This window comes from Lissotriton vulgaris, chromosome 3_1 (genome assembly GCF_964263255.1).
Source record: "Lissotriton vulgaris chromosome 3_1, aLisVul1.2, whole genome shotgun sequence".
Classification (NCBI taxonomy): Eukaryota; Metazoa; Chordata; class Amphibia; order Caudata; family Salamandridae; genus Lissotriton; species Lissotriton vulgaris.
This window is the reverse complement of record NC_141689.1, coordinates 1,730,101,637-1,730,122,863: the sequence shown is the minus strand read 5'-3', so window position 1 is coordinate 1,730,122,863 and position 21,227 is coordinate 1,730,101,637.

Here is a 21,227-nt window from a genome sequence, read left to right as displayed (position 1 = left end):
GTGTGGAGGTGCAAAAAAACGATGCATTTGGGCCCAGATCTCTGTACTGGGGTGAATGTATGACATTGTTCTGCATTCTGCCCATCAACTGTGGTTTTTGCTTCTGACTTCTTTGCCACTCGTTTTTCTCTTGTTTTTGTGCCCCATTTGCCTTCTGTTCCACTCATTTTTTGTGCCCTCTGTACCACTCGTTTTTTGTGCCCTTCTGCCCTCTGTGCCACTCGTTTTTCCCTTGTTTTTGTGCCTATTTTGCCTTCTGTTCCACTCGTTTTTTGTGCCCTTCTGCCCTCCATTCCACTCGGTTTATTGTGCCCTCCTGCCGTTTTGCCTTCTGTGCCACTCGTTCTTCCCTCAATTTTGTGTCCCTTTTTACTTCTTTTACGTTTGTTGTCCCACACCGCCCTCACGGCTGCGTCCCCTGTGACCCTGCCCCCCTGACGGTCCACTGCCCATTTGCTGCCCCTGCCTCCCGCCTCCCAGCTGCTCCTCCTTCCCACCTCCCCATACATGCCAGCCACTGTCCGGCTGTGGCGTGGTGTGCCGCAGGCGCACCTGAGGCAAGCCTGTCTGCGCCCGTCCGCGTCTGGACCATGCATAGTGCCAGAACTCTTGGCCCCCGAACCCGACACGACGACCGCTGCCACTACGACGCCAGCACTCTGCATGCTCTCAACTCTGAACGGAGCCACACCTGCTTCAAGGCTGCCCCGAAACGCACACACGGACCCTTCACCTGCCAGAACTGCAGCTACACCAGCCGCAGAGGCGACCAACCTCTCACCAAGAAAGACCCCAACCACCTCCGATGCATACTACTGAATACCGCTCCGCACGCAAGCAAGCCTTCGAGCCCTGGGACCTGCTCGACACAACCTCCCTGGACGTCCCCTTCCTGACAGAGACCTGGTTTAACGACTCCTCCGCACCTGACATCACCATAGCCATCCCAGACAGCTACAAGATCACCTGCAGAGACCGCACCAACGGAGTCGGAGGAGGAATCACCATCGTCCACAAGAACAACATCAGGGTCTTGACTAGCACCGACGACACGCTCAGCACCGCCGAACACATGCATTTCCAGATCCACCCTCAGAGGCACCCTCATCTACCGCCCCCCCCGGACCCCACTCCCAGTTAAGCAACACCATCGCTGACTTGATCAGCACGCACGGCCTGAACTCCACCGACTACATCCTCCTCGTAGACCTGAACTTTCACCTTGAGAACAACGACAACAACTCCACAACCCTGATCGCAAACCTCGCCAACCTCGGACTGAAGCAATTCGTCACAACGCCCACCCACTCCGCCGGCCATGCGCTCAACCCCGTCTTCTACTCAAGCCCGCACGTCTCCATCAGCAACACCACTGAACTCCTCTGGACTCACCACCGCTGCATCCACTTTGCCTTCCAGGACCTCACCACACACCACCGCACCCAACAGATCCCTGCTGCTGCTGGAGCAAAATCACCAAAGACCAACTACATGCAAACCTCGCTCACAGCCCACTCACCAAACCCTCCAACCCAGACGACGCTGCCCACAGCCTCAAACGCTGGATCGAGGACTGCGCCAACACCCTCGCCCCGCTGAAGAAACCTCCCCACAGAGACAGCAGCAAGAGGGCCAGCTGGTTCACCCCAGAACTCCTAGCCTCCAAGCAAGCCTGCCGGAAACTGGAGAAGAAATGAGACAGCGAACAAACTCCGGACAGCCACCCAGCACACAAGGACGCTATCTGCAACCACCTCCACCTCATCAGGGAGGCCAAGAGGACCTCCTTCAAAGACTGCCTCGACAACAAAACACACAATAGCAAAGGATCTCTTCAACATGGTGAAGGAACTCTCCAACCCCAGCTCCAACAACAACAACATCCTGCCGTCGCAAGCCCTATGAGACTCCCTCGCCACCTTCCTCCACCGCAAGATAGCAGACATCCACGAAAGCTTCAACACCCAAACAGCCACAACAGACAGCAACACAACAGACCCTCCACACACCATCAAGACTGGGCCAGCATGAGCATCAATGATACCATCAAGACCATGCGCACAATCCACTCCGGCTCTCCGTCCGACCCATTCCCGCACCACCACGTCTTCAACAGAGCAAGCAGCTCCATTGCACCCCACCTGTGCAATGTCATCAATCTCTCCCTCGAGACCGCGACCTTCCCAGAGATCTGGAAACACGCCAAGAGCAACGCCCTAGTCAAAACAAATAAGGCAGACCCAAGAGACCTCAAGAACTTCTGGCCCATCTCTCTGCTCCCCTTCCCAGCCAAGGTCATCGAGAAAACAGTCAACATACAGCTAACCTGATACCTCGAAGAAAACAGAATCCTGGACCCTTCCCAGTCAGTGTCCCGCAGCAACCACAGCACTGAGGCTGCCCTCATCGCCGCCATGATGACATCAGGACCCTGCAGGACAACGGCGAGACCGCAGCACTCATCCTCCTAGACCTCTCTGCTGCCTTCGACACCGTCTGCCACCGCACACTACATGCACGCCTCCACGCCGCAGGGATCCGAGACAAGGCTCTGGATTGGATCTCCTCCTTCATCTCCGGAAGAACCCAGAGCGTCTGCCTCCCCCCAGTACATTCCAAGCCTCCGAGATCATCTGCAGCGTACATCAGGGATCCTCCCTCAGCCCGACGCTGTTCAACATTTACATGGCCCCGCTGGCACACGTAGCCTGACAGCACGACCTCAACATAATCTTCTACGCTGACGACACTCAGCTGACCCTCTTCTTCACCAAGGACCACATCACCGCCAAAGCCAACCTCCACAAAGAAATGAAGGCCGTCGCTGACTGGATGAAGATCAGCCGACTGAAGCAGAACTCGGACAAGACAGAGGTCCTCATCCTCAGCTCTAACCCTTCAGCCTGGGATGACTCCTGGTGGCTGACAGCACTGGGGGCAGCCCGGACACCCACCAACCACGCACGCAATCTGGGAATCATCCTCAACTCAACGCTCTCAATGACCAAGCAAGTCAATGCCGTCTCCTCCTCCTGCTTCAACACCCTTTGAATGCCCTGCAAGATCTACATATGGATCCCGACAGATACAAGAAAGACAGTCACCCCAGCCCTCATTAGCACCAGACTCAACTACCGAAACGCCATCTACGCTGGAGCTCCAACCAAGCTCATCTAATGACTACAACGCATCCAAAACGCCTCGGCACAACTGATCCTCGACATACCATGCCACAGCCACATCACCCCCCACCTGCGAAACCTGCACTGGTTCCCCGTCAACAAGAGGATATCCTTCAAGCTCCTCACTCCCGCACACAAGGTCCTCCACAAGACCGGCCCAGCCTTTCTCAACAGATGGCTCTCCTTCTACATCCCCAACCGCCAGCTACTCTCCGCCGACCTCTCACTCGCCACCGTCCCGCGCATCCGAAGAACAACCACCGGTGGGAGATCCTTCTCCCACCTCGTCGCCAAGACATGGAACACCCTCCCGCTGAGCCTACGACAGACCCAAGACCTGCTGACCTTCAGGAGGATACTCAAGACCTGGCTGTTCAACCAGTAACACCCCCAGCGCCTTGACACCCTCGTGGGTATGTAGTGCGCTTTACAACTTGATTGATTTGTCTAGAGGCATGAAAGTGCAGCTTGTATCCATCTTTTGTTTATTTCTTTGCCTATGTGAGGAGCAACATCACTGGTCATTTGTTTATGCTTATGAGGTTGTAAACTGCCGAAGCCTATTGCAACTGGAGAAAGTTCTCAGAGCCGCCGAGAGAGGTATGCCAGAGTATGCATTGCTTAATGGATCCTTCATTCCCACCATGAAAAGCTATTTCTGCCCTCACAAGTGAGGCTGGAGATATGGGGGGTTGGCACAGTGTTCAAGGGAGGAGACATATTTGGTTTTACAAGTGTGTGACTTGAAGAGAATTTTTAGCAGTGTATACAGTCTCCATTATAGAGAAGATTCCACTGTGCATTGTGCGTTTTGAATTTTAATTGAAGGTGTCTCTATTCTATTTACCTATACAAGCACACACACACACACAGCACCATGGTCATGGTTTAATAATCTTAAAAGAATCTGCCCTCACATTTGATTAGCACGTATTACTATATTTTAGAAGAGGTGGGCTGTTTGTTACAGTTTGAAGCAGGGTATTTTTTTGAAAAAATATGAAATTTTCCATGCACATTTAAATTCACGTACTTTGTTAGATAGTAGCGATATAAAGTTTCAGAAAGTGCCACTTGCTATCCCTGGGAGTTTTGATTTTACGGGGCTTCTGCACTAGATCTTGAATGGCTTCCTTCCTAGTACCACATTATGTGCTCATTATGCTTCTAAGTATTCAGGCATCCATTTAGGGAGCCGAGAAATGGGAACACAAAGTGCTTCCATTTATATCTCACAATATTTGCAGAACCACCACAGATACGCAGAACTCCCAACACGTGATGTGATTAAGTTATCCCAAGGTTTTGGCAGATAGCAAAAATGGCAATTTCGAAGGAATTAGGGGTATCTTGTCCAGTACTGATAATCTAGGACCTGAGTTAGAGTTTAGCAGACGGTTTGATCATCACAAACGATAATCACTGCATGTCTTAATGAGAGGCTAAAGGTTCTCCGTTCAGTGTCTTCAATTCAAGCATCTGCCAAGTCCTTTGAATGGAAAGCATCCTCCTGCCTAAAATGGGGCTTCGGCAAAATCGAGCTTCCTGACGTCAGAAGATTTGTGCCTTCTCCCCATTCATTGATCCATGCATTCATATATTTGTCAATTTTTCATCCGTGGACACATTTTTTTGCTAGAAATCCATGTAATCACTCAATTGTTCATTCATCCATGTACCCAATCACTCACTCATTCATTTATCCATGCACTTAGTCACTCACCCATTTAGTCATTAATTCACTCACTCGTCCACCTGCTCCTTATATGACTCTTTCTCGCTTTTGCCCATTCATCACACATACAAAATCAACAATTCTTGCACTTTTCAATAAAAAAGAAAAATCTATTGGATTTTGGGAATGCTCTAATTTGATGTGTTTTGCCCAAAAAATAGTATAATGTCATGCATTTCACTCAACAAAAGGCCAAATTAAAAGCCATTAGACCTTTCTTCTCACAGCACAGGAGAAACTTCTCTCTGGCTCGTGGTTTCCATGTCTACGATATGATCTTATACGCAAAAATTGTTGCTATATTGTCTACTAAGTGACACTTGATGGACTGCTTCACTTTGCAGGAGAAGGTCCAATCAATCCTTGCCAGTAATGACTCATTAGGAAGCTTGAAAAGGCCAGCTCACATTCGTTTATGATAAACTAATTGCCTTTTGCCGATAAAGCTATTTGCATTTAATGGCACTGCACAAACCAAATGACTGACAAATAACATAATTTCCTATATTTCCTCTCAGAGACAACTCATTGACATTATTTCTTCATGAAAAAGCTGTCTAGATGACATTTTATACAGCACACATCCGCTTAATGCGGCGATGTCATTGATATTGACTAGCTATTTTCTTTCTTACACCATCCTATCGTCTTTACAAATAGTTGTTATACTTCCTCTTCCAAGATAGTAAAATATCCTGCTTATTTGTAGAAAGTTAAACGAGGCAAAACATGTTAAATGTATGCGAGGATATATATTATACATCTGACCATGCCATTCTAATAACTATGCAACGTGACTACCAACAATCTCTCATGTGTACAGAATGCTGACAACCACATTAAACAAAACCTAAATTGAATTTGTACTCGATAAACTAATTACAAAGAACAAATTAACTTACATTGGAAATCATTAAGGATCCTGGATGGTATCATTATGTATCACTCTTTTCGCACAAATCTTCAATAAAAATAAGTGATATTTATTTGCAATTTCCGTAGCAATGGGTATGCCTCTGGAAGCGAACAGAACAAATACTGAAGGACCCATCATGTCAAGAGCTTGCATTCAGAGATGAATGCATGAACCATGTATCAAATAAAGCAAACCAATTGAGCCACAACTACAGCACTCATATCGTCTTTTTGCAATTATGATTTATTTTCGATTTGTTTCGGAAGCCATCTTATTTTTTTTCTCATATTCTTTCAACTGAAGATATAAAGAACCATGCGTACAAACCATTTTCGATGGCAAATTGCCCGGTTCACAGAACTGGGACATTTACGACCAGAAAAATGCTATTTCTTATGTACAGGATGCATGCAATACTGTAACTTGTTACTGAATCGCAATTTGCATTTGCGATTCAGTAGTTGGAAGAGACGTGTTTTAGGAGTCCCTTCCAAATACTGAATCTTGTATTACTGTTCTGCAGCCAAATTCCTCTTGCAAAACGTTGCCACCATTCTAAAAGTGGTGGTAACCCATTAGCAAACGGGAAGGGGGCCTCTTGGAGAATGTTGAAATAATATTAATGATGAAGCAAGGTTTCACTCGTACAGAAATTTGCTTGTGTTCAATACTCTGAAATAACTTGTAACATATTAATCAACATGTTTTGTCATTTAATATTTGCATTACACAACATATTTAGCATCTAGGGGAAGCTTAACTATGTGCTTTTCCTAACATTAATCTAAATGTACTAAAATGACCGCCAAAAACTGTATTGCGCATGCGTCCGCCACATCTACGTGGTGTGACGTATCTCTGCTGTGGAAGGAATTTGTCGCTTCTGCGCACTAGTGCCAAAGATGGCCGCTTTAAATCTCACATGCTAACGCTTATGCAGAAGCTTGTACTAATCTTGTTTGTTCTGCTTAACCATTAATATGAAAATTAAAATAAAGTAATTGGGTTAGAGTAGAGATAAGGGGTATACAGTGCATTCATTTATTTCTGTCTTATAATATATTTCTCTTTGACTTTGTTAATAGCTCGTATTTGGGCCTGAGGGTTGAGCTGAAAACTCCATTTTGAATGTACCCAGCGCATGTGCCGGGAGAGCTGAGAGACCTCGAGCTGTGGCATTGAAACAGTGCCAAGAATTGTCTTGCCTACGATACGCCTGGGAACCTCACCCCTTGACCTGGGAAAAGGATGAAGACTTACAAAATTATTATAACATTGTATTCGGAAATGAAATAATATTGGTGGGCGGAATAGAATCATGGGAAAGTAAATTGTAGGTGGAGATTCAATCAATATGAATCGAATATGAATTACCTCATCTTAGTATGGTGTGATGACCTCTCCTCGTCTTTCTGTCCAATCACTGAAGTGGAACACATAGATTTGCAACATTTAGGGGTGGTACAATGCCCTTAAAATGGTATAACTAAGGTAGACTCAGATAGAGAAATTGTCCGACTTGTCCGAATAGCTGAACTGTCACTGAACCAACATACTCAATAGGCGATCGAGTGCAGAGGTGCTGGCGGAGCACTCTGTCAGAACAATCGATTACCCAATCGGGGTACTAATTTGCTTTTCCTAGAGCGAGGGGTGTAACGCTGGCTTTGCGCTTAGAGGAGGTCACCTGTCCTGATTTGCACCTGTCTTGTCCCGTGGGCACCTGATTTGTCAGGAGTCTGGCCCTGGTCTTTTTCCCCCAGCCCATGACCGAGATTGGTCATTGCACCATTCTAGGTAAATATAATCTGTGTAGTAAGTCCCTGTGCTATTTCCCTTTCTTACCCTTCCTAGGTACCAATGTTTAAAGGTGATACTGTGATTTCTTACAAATTCTATGTCCTACTGGGTATATTATTCCTTGTAAAATTTGTGGTCACAAGATTGTGGCCTTTTCATTTTGACTCAGAAAATCTCTCATAGATAAAGGTTTTAAAACTTTCCCCGAGTCTGTGGTTATTACAGGTAAAACGTAAGTGTGTCTAACCTCATCGCTGCTGTTGATATTTTCCCCCTGTGCTGGGCCCTAATAATAATGGGTGTGGTCATGACGGAACCATTCCGTCATCAGCACAGCTCAACCGTGTCTGATGACGGAATGGTTCAGTCACCAGCATCGAAGGGGTTAATAATTGCCTGTTTAAAAAACTAACTCCCTCTTTGATCCCCAGGACTTAAAGCAAAGGTGACAAGGATTGGTAAGTCATGGTTTACAGGTATTAGTTGTTTAATGAAAAAAAAAACATTATTAAAAAGCAATCACAGAAATGGTGGTCTGCTGACCTAAGTAATTCACCATCCCTGTTATGGGTGCGATTCCTAATGGGTCAAAAATTGCAAATGGCCTCATTAATATTCATGAGGTAAAATAATTTGCAACCAACTATGAATTGCTGTTTCAAAGATGTACAAGTTCCCACACCAGATATTGCAATGTCTTAATAGCAATTCAGTAAGAATTGCAATTAGGAAATCACAATTCTAGATTTTTGCAAATCCGGCTTATCATTTCCAAACCATTGTCTACTGTTTCTCCCAGCACAAGCATCTTACAATGCATTTCTGGATCAACGTTTTCAAGTGCCCTCCTAAGTGATCTTCAGTAGATTATGCCCATTTTGTGTACATAGTCCTCTTTTACTAAAGCAGTTTTTCTTCTAGTGAAGTTGCAATGTAGTATCCTGCTAAAAGCCTATCAGTGCTGCCATTTGCTCTGAAAGTATATTTCAATTATATAAATATTTTTTATTAATGGTCGTCATTTCCACAGAAACTTGAAGAAAGCCCTGTTTATAGATTTGTAATGTTCTATTGTGTCTAACCTTCTTAGACATCAATTAAACTTTCTGGTTGATAAAGTGTTTTGGTTTTGAACATGCTTGTCACTTTACTAACCACAATTTTGTACATTTCATTCCAATTTTTGTTATTTATTGAAATGTACATTTTTTTTATTAAATAAGGATACTCTAATATCATGCGCCCTATCAACAATGTCCTGCCATGTTTTCTTGATTCCAGCTGGATGTGCAAGAATGCATAAAAACAGATATATGTCGCCGTCTGCTTATTCAGGCATGAAGGTGACCTTGAGCAACAATTCCTATAGTAGATATCTAGGGTGGATTTGTGAAACAGGGGAGTATTTGGCAGCCAATTGCATGTTTGCATGGTGAACTCTCTATGAGATGTCTCAAGCACACTTTTAAGGTGATATACAAAGATATCTTTGCAAATGGATTTAGAGTGTGAGAGAAAATGAACTTGATCTGGCAATAATAATTCGACTTTCACAGAAGACTGCTGTTACACAGATCTCCCGTCTTATTGTAATTGTGTGAATCGCACAATTACAGCAAAATTGGCCCCGGAAGTGCAATGCCCACTATTTCATGTCCTGGCACCACAAAACAAAAACCTTTCTCTATAGACACTTGCTTTCCCTTTCTAGTTTTCTCTAATGCAGGCTGGCCACAGTCTCTACATTCAGCACGTTAGTGGTGGCAGGTGACATTTGAAAGTGGTGGGTTGGAAAAGTTGGTTATGACTTTTATGTAGCGAGCAAAATGAGCAAGCCTAATGAACAAATTTGGAGTCTAGGTTGGGTCCTCCTCCTGAGAAAAAAATGTGAAGATTGACAAATGGTGACGTTGAAAGTAAATGAGTTTAGCTAGAAAGCAAGGTTTATAAAGTAATGGAAACATAAAGTCTTGAAATATTAAACACATCAAAAACTGCCCCATATTTTGTCCTTATCATATACCCTTTGTTGCCCTCACATAAATATGTAAGGGTAAAGAGAGTTATGCGCTGTACTGGAGTGCATTCCCCTTGGTGGAGCTCAGCTCATCATGAGCACCGAAAAGGTTAATAAGCATATACCCCATGAGGAGTAAAAGGTGTCAGACTGTGGAGTCCTCCTAAGAAGTCTCTCCACTAGCAATGGGTGAAATATCACCAAGAAAGTGCCTGTTCTAGGATGCTCCCTCTCTGAAGGTAGAATAGAAGTGGCACACTATAAGTAATTCCAAGACCAATTATCCACAGGTAACATCACATAGTGCCATGCAAGTCACGCCATATGCCCCGGGTACAGTCCTGAAGGAAATGTTCCATGATGTCAACAGTGAGCTTCCCTCGTTACAATTTGTTCTTGGTTCCCAGGCCCTCTCCTGTGTGAAGCACAATGACCTTCCTTTATTGGTTCAAGCCACACAATTGTAGCTTCTTCTCTCCTGTCCTAGCTAGTAAAACAAAGACATTATTCTATCTAATGATAAAGCTTCTTTCACCTGCAACACGAAACATGAGAAATAACAAAGTTCCACAGCACACATAAAATTCAAACTGTTAATTCTAAAGCAAGATTTTTCCAAGGACTTACATTTCAGGCCTATGAATTTCAGCTAACATAGGAAACACCACATGAGCTTTATGAATTCGAATAACATTAAGGCAATTTCTCCAAAGCTATGTATGGAATGGCCAAATTAATATGCTCATCTAATATATGTATAATTGTCAGTTTCACAACACAAGTTAAGTTTTTCAAGTTAATGTTTTCTGCTAGTTACAACCATTTTCTACGTTGATCTTCATGTTACTTTTCAATTACCTAAAATATATTACGTTCCATGTTAATACATTTCACAATTCTAACACTTCACATTAATACAACAAATGATTATATGTGGGTGCACTCTACGTGTGATTATGATGCACCCCTATGAATGAGATAAGATCTCTACTCTATCAGTTCCCCGTCTGATAACGTTGAGTCATCATACAACAGAATCATAATCCCTGCAGAGTATGTCATGTGCTTATCTAGGTTCCTGATCGATACTGTGACCTTATGCCCCTATTCGGCTATAAAGCCCTTTTTATTCCCTATATTGGCATAACCGTTCAAGTACGATTTTCTGAAAAGTCATCTCTGGCCTCACACGAGCAAAGCCACAGAGCCACATTCCAGCATGACTCTCTGCTACTTCCTTTGCGACCAATTAGTGCAATGACAGAGCAGCAGTCACTATCTGATATTCCTAGATAACACTCCGAGTTCTTCAACAAGATAAAAACTTAGCAAACCTGGAAATCCCCGCTTGCTATGTTTTGATTAGTAATAGAACTCTAATGAGCAACTGATAGCTGCCACTTCCTAGTGACATCTTTAATTGACGTCTTATGTCCAGCAAACTTGCGTCAAACCCGGCACCTGTCAGGTATAAATATTACCAACGTTGCCTTAAGCAATGAGCGTTGCGTTGCCTGTTGCTGATGCCAGCTGCCTGCATGACCAGTGTTGGTAAAAACTAGCACTCTGTCGCTGCAGCCTGCTATCCTGTGGTGGTGAAGCTACTGATTACCATTATCGCCGCTACAGCGCGAACTGTGGTTCAGTACGCTTGAGGAGCCGTGCAGCCGTCCTCTGCGAAGACATCCAGCCCAGCTGCCCGCGGACGCTGTCACCCCTCCTTCCTCCCGACGCGCTGAGAGAAGCCGCTGCATTTCTCGTGCAGAGAAATCCAGTCCCGGCGCTTCCGGTTCACCCTCGCAGGTGACTGGGATATCGAGAGAGACCCCTGAAGGAGATACCAATCCTCCATCATTCTATTCAGAGGTATGGTGTTGACTAAACCCTTAGAAGAGAATTCTTGAAACAAACCTTGGCAAAACCAACTTAACTTAAGCTACTTACTTACTCCCCTTCTCACGTGTTAGGCTTAGGTCAGGCACACCGGGGTAGGCTTAGTTAGAAGCACCAGTTGAGTATGTTAGCCTAATGTATATATGACTGTATATATGTTTTATTACTTTTAAACCATTGTATGGCTAAGAAACCATATCAATGCTTTTACAGTTCTATTTCGCAATTCTTATCTTACTGTACGTACTTTTTATAATAACAGTTATTGCAATTGTGGCAATACATTTCTCTTGTATGAGAAGAAAGACTGTTCAATAAATGTTAACCTTTATTGATACACGCCCGTCTCTCTATTCTCTACATATTGTGAAAGTAAACTGCACCAGACTGACTGAGTGAAATCTATGTCTATTGTTTCACACGACCCTAGAGATCGACTCTTGATCTGAGGAGCAAAGTTGTCATGTTGCACGGTTGTTGGAAAACTGAATCCCTTCTTGTCTGTGCCAAGGAAGCTGATCACTTCCTATGCAGAGAAGAAAGTTTCCAGTGACCTCTGAGCTAGTTGGTAACACAACCCAATTAAGTTTAGCATAGTCAGTGGAGGCCTGGAATATCCGCAGTTCCACGTCGATACTACTGTTTATGTTATTCCAATGCGCAGGGCCTAGTGGGAAACTAGGAACTACACTACATGGCGCCCAACGTTTGGTAAGGCGATAAACTAACGTAAGACTTGTAGAGTAACTCAGTCGTGCATATTTCACACCCCTTTCTCCCGTAAATACTCCAATAGACGTCTGGAGTGGGTGAAAGGTTAAAATCCGCCCGACCTTAGTAGGAAGAGATTCCTATGTAAAGCTCCGGTTTATTCAACGTTGAAGGATACAGTGTTCCAAAATATTGTGCATCTAATCTTTGTCTCCTTGGAGACCTACTCTGCAAAAACTGCATTTTTAGAATGTCAGAAAATGAAGAAGCAGTTAGACTGGCTTCCATACTAATAGAGGAAGACACGAGTCTCCTACAGGCAGACCCGGATGCTATTATCATCCCGGTCCAGTTAAGAAGATCTATAACTTTAAAACTTATAGATAACGGACTGCCACCTCAAGGTGGTACAGTAATTTTCGTGATAGAGGCTCACGAGTATCGGCAGACAGAGGTATTCTATTCATGGATAAACTTTCCAGCGGTAAACGCAATAACACAAGAGTTTCACTATTACAAAATAGACGAACCTCCGGGAGAGTACGCTCCTTTCGAGGAGATTGAAATCCCACTTAAATTTCAAGAGCACCTGCTCTGGTTTAATGGCGCCCTAAAACACAATGATCACATAACCAGGCTCGGTCCACTAGGTAGACCAGGAGCCACGTGGCCGGTTCTAGCCAGCTACACACCACATCCTGACATTGCAAGAATGTCTAGAGAAGAGCTGTTAGCACAGCTAAACACATTAATAAAAATACATAGGCAATTAGTCCAATATGTAATACGGACTGCAACAGTCCAGCCAGCTGTTAATTCACCACAGCTGACCCCTCATCAGGGGAACACAAATAAAATTACACCACAGAACATACAGTCATGTCTTGGTAAAACACCCGTAAAACGGGAACAAATTCCTTTCTGGTTAGCCCAGAAAATCACTCAAATAGAGGCAGTATTTCCTGATACTACCCCTATTGAGAAACACAGAATCTTGACCATCTGCCTTCCTATGGGAATCGCACCACACGTGGAGGACTGCGACACTTGGGGTACAGTCTTTGCTTCCATTTACACAAAAACACACGGTGTTCCGTCTATGGCGGTAATACCAGACGTGCTAAAACAGATTCAAAATGAATTCGGTCCAGAGCCCGCTTTAAATCTAGGTATGAAATTACTGAAAGATTTCAAGCAGGTCACGGCTATATTATTAGCCAATGTAAAGGGAGAAGCAGCATCTGTGGCGATTCGCCAGAAGTTGAGGGAAACAGATATAAAAGATCCTGTTGAGCTTGCAAAAATCATAGAAAAATGCTATGAAGAATTAGGTAGAGACAGCTTGGGTGGAAAACCAGTTAAACCCCAACTGCTCGAAAATCCTGAAAAATTATTTATTAAAAATAATTTAAATACTCCTAAAAAGAGCTGGGATGGAAATAAACAATCCACTCCCAAGGAAAAAGTTTTCCAGCCCAGAGGAAGGTCTCCTCGACGGAGGGAAAGAACTCCGACTCGAGAACGCCAGTCTCCCCAACGGGAGCCCTCTGAGAAAAGATATAACCTTAGAAATAGGGATAATATAAAAAGACCTGATAGATATCAAAGTATTGATACACGTCCCTCTCGATCTCTTCCACAGAATTCGGAAAGAAGAGGACGGTCAGACCCAGGAGAGCACACCAAGTCCAAAGACAAGGAACCTGCTCAAAATAAGAAATCTCAATTTCAGAAAAAGAAGGTAGCCAGTATTAGAGTAATCAACCATGCCGAGAATACTGAGGACACAGTTGAAAAACGGGGAGTGGGCATTGACAATGTTGGACAGTGCAGCAGAGATCAGTATAGCGCGCAAGAACTTGATGAGTCATCTGGAGACAGTGGACACGAATGAATACATTCAGGTTGAAACTGCCGACGCCAGACTTAGCGAGCCCCATAAAATATACGAAATAACATTGCGTATGGAGGGTGATAAGACTAGGAAAATTAAGGGTCTATTTTGGGATAAGCTCTCAAAAGGCTATGATATTCTGTTAGCTGAAAAAGATTGGCCCCCGGAGTTTGTCAGGGAGTGCCCTCGTGGCGAAGAGGTAATTATGCCTGCCTTCTCGAATCACATACCGATTCATAAAAAATACACATATGCAAGGAAATGGGCAGTAGCCCAGGCACCTGCATTGTATAAAAATCATGTAGGATGGGATGAGGATTCTCCGCCTCACAAAATCCAATTAAAAAGTGAACCAACTGCCCAACGGCAGTATCCCATAAAGCAAGAAGCTAAAAAACAGGTCAGGGAGATCTTAGATCAACTTGAATACCAGGGGGTGATTGAAACATGCACCTCTCAAATGAACAATCCTTTGTTTCCTGTCTCCAAGCCAGACAATTCATATCGTCTAGTTTTGGACTACAGACACCTTAATACATGTTGCAAAACTTTTGCAGTACAAAACTCGCATAGTGCAGCCCTAATGAATAACATAGTTAGGAAAAAATACAAAACAACATTAGACATTTCTAATGGTTTCTTTTGTCAAAACATTGCACCAGAAAGCAGATACTTGACCGCTTTCTCCGCATTTGGGTCGCAGAAAAAATTCTGTCGACTCCCACAGGGGTTCAAGAACAGCCCAGGACTATTCTCAGCTAGGGTAACAGAGTTACTACAAATCTATGATGATGAAGCATTATCTTACGTAGATGATATTTATCTCACAGATGATGACTTGGATACTCACTTGAAAAGAGTGAACACCATTATACTTGGGTTCGCAGCAGAGGGTTACAAATTCAACTTTAAAAAGTCCCGAATTGCCCATCTGACAGTACTGTTTTTAGGGTACGAATTATCAAGTGAAGGGAAAAGCCTAGCGGACAACTTCTTAGAGAAGTGCGCTGTACTCCAAGCTCCAAAAACGCTGAAGAATTTACAATCAATACTAGGTTTTCTGAATTTCGGAAGAACTTACATCCTAAATTACGCAGAGAGGGTTAAACCTCTCTACGAACTAATTAAACCTGATTTAAAACAAATCAATTGGACTCAAAAACACACAGAAATTTTGAGATCACTGCAAACAGACATGTTAGCAAAAACAAAATTAGATACACGTGACAACACACGCGATCTGGTAATCCGAGTCATCCCAGGAAGATGCGGATTCACGTACCTAACCTCTAATGAGGGAGAAAAGGTACCTATTTCAATTAAATCTCACTTGTACACACAAGCAGAAAAAACATTCAGTCGCACAGAAAGAACTGTAAACGCAGTGCAAATCGCATTAGCAAATGAACGAGAACTAGCACACGGCAAACGGATTAATATCCTTACAGCGGAATCCGCCTTCGAAGCGCTATTCAGCCCAGTAAACCTGCCTACAGTGTCACTGAATCCAAAATGGATACAGTGCATAGATTCTCTAGGAGCGGAAGATGTGAAATACTATTTCGCCCCGCAATACACAGAACTGAATGATTTAGATTATGAAGAAGAATATCCTCTGCCAATCGAAATCCTGCCTCTCCCACAATACGCCTGTATAATCTATACAGATAGCTTTGTACAGCATTTTAATGTAGAGAGAAAATCCTACAATGCAGCATGTGCGATCATTAAATGTCGTTGGCTGTGCGGTAAAATCAAACCGAAAATAACAAAAACTGAATCAGTTAAGTACTGTTCGGCTCAAAGAACTGAAATCAGATCTTTAAAGATGGCGCTCGAAAATGCAGAACGCGAATTCCCCACACTTATAGTGTGCGATTCTCATTTTTGCGTAAATTCTTTCAACAACAAACTGCAGAGTTGGATCGAAAACGACTACAAAGATGACACAGGTGCCACAATAAAGCATAAAAAGCTCTGGAACGAGGTAGCTCTTTTACACAAAGAACTACAAAAGACTCACGTGATTCACGCACAGAGTCTTCAACGTGATGGCGTTCACGGTGCAGGGAATTCATTGGCTAATACAGCCACCGCGGAAGCAACTAACCCGGCTTCCGTAGCCACAAAAAAGCGTACAGATAAGTATATAGACGGGGAAACCATGCTGGCAGTAAGAACGACCGTAAAAGGCGACTGTGCAGCACTACCCGTAAACTATCCACTCAATTATGCATACATAATCGATGCAAACTCCGTTCCTTTTGCTCGAATCCCTGGAGTGAGGGATAGAGTAATTCCAAACAGGAGCAGGAGGGGCTTCCTCCTACTGGAAGCACACATGGGGTTGGGTCTGAAACACCAAACAATCAAAGCCTCTCTGAAAGAATTGCAATCAGAGTACTGGTGGCCAGGAATGAGTATAGATATTCAATGTTTTGCTCAAAATTGTGAAGACTGCAACAGAGATCGCAGTAATGAACAGGCCAGTGTAGTTTCAGGATCCCTTCTAGACAGCATAAGGCGGTCTATCTGCGCAATCAAAGAAGAGAAGCGCGTCCCAGTGTACAACGTTTAAGACGAAATACACTTAAATAATGAGGCCTCCAGCGCTCGGCTGACGCTAGAACGGTTATAAAAGATTCGCGAGTCCATATCGGCATATACGCAATTACCACGTTCCATTCTGACCAGGGTCCTGCTTTCAGCTCTCGAGCCTATAGGAGGGCCGTGGCTAGCATGGGAATTGGGTTGCGGTATTCTTGTCCGTCGCACAAGTGTGATAGAAAGAAAAAACCGGGACATAAAGCAATCTATAACAGCGAAGGTATTAGGTTCAGGCGCTGGGTGGGTCAAACATTTAATAAGTGTCCAGACTAGTCTTAACAACATGCCAAGAAATTCTCTAAAAGGTTTCAGCCCATACGAACTATTGTTCGGAATAAGAATGAACGTTCAGGACCTCGATAGTCAGATGTCAGTGGTACAAAAAGAAACAAAACAGTTTGAAGTAAAAGACCGTTTGGCTGTTTTACAGGAACTGAATGAAACAAGAAAATCATTAAGCAACATAAAGTTAAAGCAACAGCCAAGTACCACTGACGAGGCACCACCCGCAACAGCCCCAGCAAGGCCTGTCTGGATTCCAAAGATTGGGGATCTAGTCAGAGAAAAGATCGCGGTGAAGAAGGAATTTGGGCCTTCTTACAGAAAAGCAGTACCTGTCTTAGCAGTCTCCGGAACGAGATCAGTTGTGCTACCGCCCCTTGCTGGTAAAAAGGAGAACAGAATCGTGTCCATCGATCTGGTAAAACCACAAGCATGTGGCCTATAATCAACAGTAGGCCCAGTGGACTCCCAAGAAACAACAGAATACCCAAACTTGCAACAATCCAAGAGGTTCAAACTGAAAGACTCATCACATTCGATCAGCCTGCAGTGCACAATGAAGGACTATGCAATAATGCCATGGAACTCGTGCCTCTTGAAACACAAATTGAAACAGTTCGTCAAGAAACAACACCAGTCTACACTAATGTGGCATCAGAAAGGGCTACCGAAAGACAGATTGAAAGAACAATCCCATCAATTGACAGAACTGCCTCTGGTTATTTCATCAACTTCGACAACTTCTCTGAAGATTTTTAACGACCCCGAAGTGATGCCAGAAACAAAAAAGTCTTTTAAAGAAAAAGCAACGGAACTCTTTCATCAACTGAAGAAAATCTACCTTGTTTCCCCTTGGCTAGAGTTCTGGTTCGGTCTAGGTGTATTTTTCCTCCTGCTTTGGCTCATCATGGTACTGTGTTTGGGAAAATTCATTGAAGGAAAGTATATTACAATGGACACAGCAAGTCAGAACATCAACCTAGTCCTGAAACCACACAGATCATCCCACGTGAAGAAAAGAGAACTGTCAACAGTAAATGTCACAGCAATTCCAATACCTGGTGGGGTAGTATGGGAGAAAACAGACTATGAGATCTATGGTCCGGTCGAAATCCTGAAGTATCCTCATCAACTAAAGGTTTCCTTAAGTGACTTTGTTACACCTAGTACATTCTCTGATGATTGGGACTTTAACAGTATTAATGACATGATGTCTGATTTAGTAATGTCAGCTAGATTCACAGATCATGATTATTTACAAGGTTCATCTAGTTATGAGCAGTTATTCTGTTACACCCACTATGGGGATCATTACTTGCATAAATCTGCACAGCCTAGAAATGTTTTTATGTATAATCAATGGGAACATTGTTCTACACCACCTAAAAGCAGTTCTAAAGCATTTTTTGAGAAATTCAAATATTTTTCAGGGTTTAACACCAGTGATGCAGAAACGTTTTATTACAAACTGTTAGATAAAACAGGAATGAAAACAATGCTGACAAATTCTAAATTGATATATTCCGAAGCATTTTATGACAAAATGATGACATTTGGTTTTGATTATTGGAAAAATAATATTGAAACGAAAACGATTTGGGGTACAAAAGATTGGCAGGTGCAAGGCATTGAAGCACTATTTAGAACCTGCATGATACCAGAACAAATGTTATTTTTAAATGACACTGTACACCAAACATCTTGTCTTGGCCTAGCTAAGAACAAAGACCTTAAAACACCGTCTATACCAAAGCCAATAGCTGAGAATGCAACTGCAGATAATGAGCTAGACGTGTCACACATTTTACATTTCAACAGAACACATCCTGATTGGAAAAAGTGGTTAATCTGGCCTACAGACACAAATAACTGTCAAGATAGGTTCCTGAATAAAACACAGGGTTTAAAAATGACCAGATTAGACTCTAGATACTCCCAGAGACAACATCCAGGGGTTATAACAACATACAGTGTAGGTAAACTCTGCCTAGAATGGCTAACTACATCCACACTGGCTGAAATTAAGCAACACTTGTCTTTATTAAAAGATGGTGCTGATTTGCGCGATTTCATTCTTGGACCACGCAAACAGCGTCAAAAGCGTTTCATAGCGACCAGCATCTATGCGGCTTACAACGAGGCTTGGAAAGTAAAGCAAATTGAAACTGCAGAAAAGATACGAGAAATTGATCGTATTAATTTGGAGAAAACACTTTCTGTGGTAGACAATGGGTTAATGACTCTGTCTTCCAGAATATATTCTTTGGACAATATTGTATCATCTGCCTTTGATGTGATAGACAGAGATTTGCTAATGTTACAACATGGCCAATCTCAATTACGCTCTATTATAGAACTAGGCTGGACGCTGCAAAATCTTCGTTCAGGCTATGTGCCTTGGCGTTTAATCAACACAACGTCATTGTTTTCCATTTTTAACCTTACTGATAAACAGATCAGTTTGGCACAGAAAGGAGCAGACTATACAATCTTGAGCATCGAGAAACTCGAGCGATTATCATTGACAATGTCAGAGAGCCCTGTCATTGAATGGATAATACACGGAATTATCACAATTCCGATTACAACTTTCCGATTTCATAAGTGCCTTGAATACATACCTGCTGGCCAATATGAACAATTGGGTAAAGGATACTTAAAATCCGAATGGAAATTACCATACACTCATTCTTGCTATAGTGACAGCGACAAAAATGTATTTCTTAGTGGTGAGAACTGTAAACACTCACTAAGCGGTATACTTTTGTGTCAGGGTATTAATTTACACGGAGCATGTGATGGAAATTCAAACAACCTTTCATGCCACCAGCTAGTCACACCTGCAACTCAGATAGAGCCCTTCTTTATGCAACTCGCAAACGGGAGTTACATTCTAAGAACGGATCACAGGTGCTGTGGCCTCGCGCCCGGACTAAGTTATCTAGTAGAAGTAACGTCCATGGTCAAATGCTGTATGCAAGCATTGTTCCCGAGCGGGCCTCCAGACATAGTGACTCCCATCTGGCCTCGTCTGAATCTCTATTCTATACGAATTGATACATTAAGCAAAATGAAATCTGTGCTTTTACAGACAACAGTGCCTATAACGTCATCCAAAGAGACGTATGATCTTCTAGTCGCAAGGACGGCTACTGAGGTCCATGACCTTTTATCAACAAATTGCCCCGTGCATTTCGTACAAATGCTCGACCAACTCCTTAACATGTCTAGTGCTACAAGCATCCCAGGCATATTTAAGACAGTCTTTACGGGACTGCTAACACCCTTCCAGGCAATTTTGGGAATCTTTCCTAATTTTGTGCACTCCATTTTTGGTGGTATTCCACTATTTTTTTGACTCATCGCAGGGATTCTATTTTTGACCCTCCCGCTACGTTATGGCAAGCCTCGGCTCAGACATAGCTCCCATGGGAATGGAAGAGACAATCCTAGCAATGCGCTACAGGGACAGGATAACTAACGTCCTCGGATTGGCCAGGCTGAGAGATCTAAACATGACCTGGTTCCTTTCATTCAGACCGATATGGCAAAATTGCATTTTACCTGTGCTACGGTGTATGCTTTGCGGCGATGAATGCGTGTTGGACATCTGTCTTTCACTTCCATCAGCAGTACCAATGGACGTCGATACTTTGCTAAGTCCAATAACGGCTCACGCATTGTGTTGTCCCCAGCGGCTACCAATCCTGATGACGGCATTTGTGGAGACTCCTGTACTACAGCCAAGTGGTAACAGTGGAGCGAGTGACAAAAGCAACATCACCCAGGTACAACGTGCTGTGAGCATTGCTGGTCCTGACTTCGATGACAGCAATCATTCTCACACCTGCCAAGTTTCAGCGCTATCTAATTTGGTTGAACTATCACCTGATTTTGTAGACCAATTCTTTGCGAGCCTGTCTGATACGATGTTCTCACCCATAGAAAAACAATACCTTTTGAAAAGCTTTCCGACACACAGCGTTCCTATGAACTCTGGATTCGGCCTTCAGTTTTGATCAACAAAGAACTGCCAGGAGCTTTGGTAAAACTGATTTTTTCTTTGAATTGGACAATTTTTCAAATATTGACCCTTTTCTTTTTTGGCACGAACAATTCTTTGCTTAACGTAAAAACTATTCTTAGAGAACAGAAGCTTCACACTTCTATTTCTAAAACACATCTAGAGA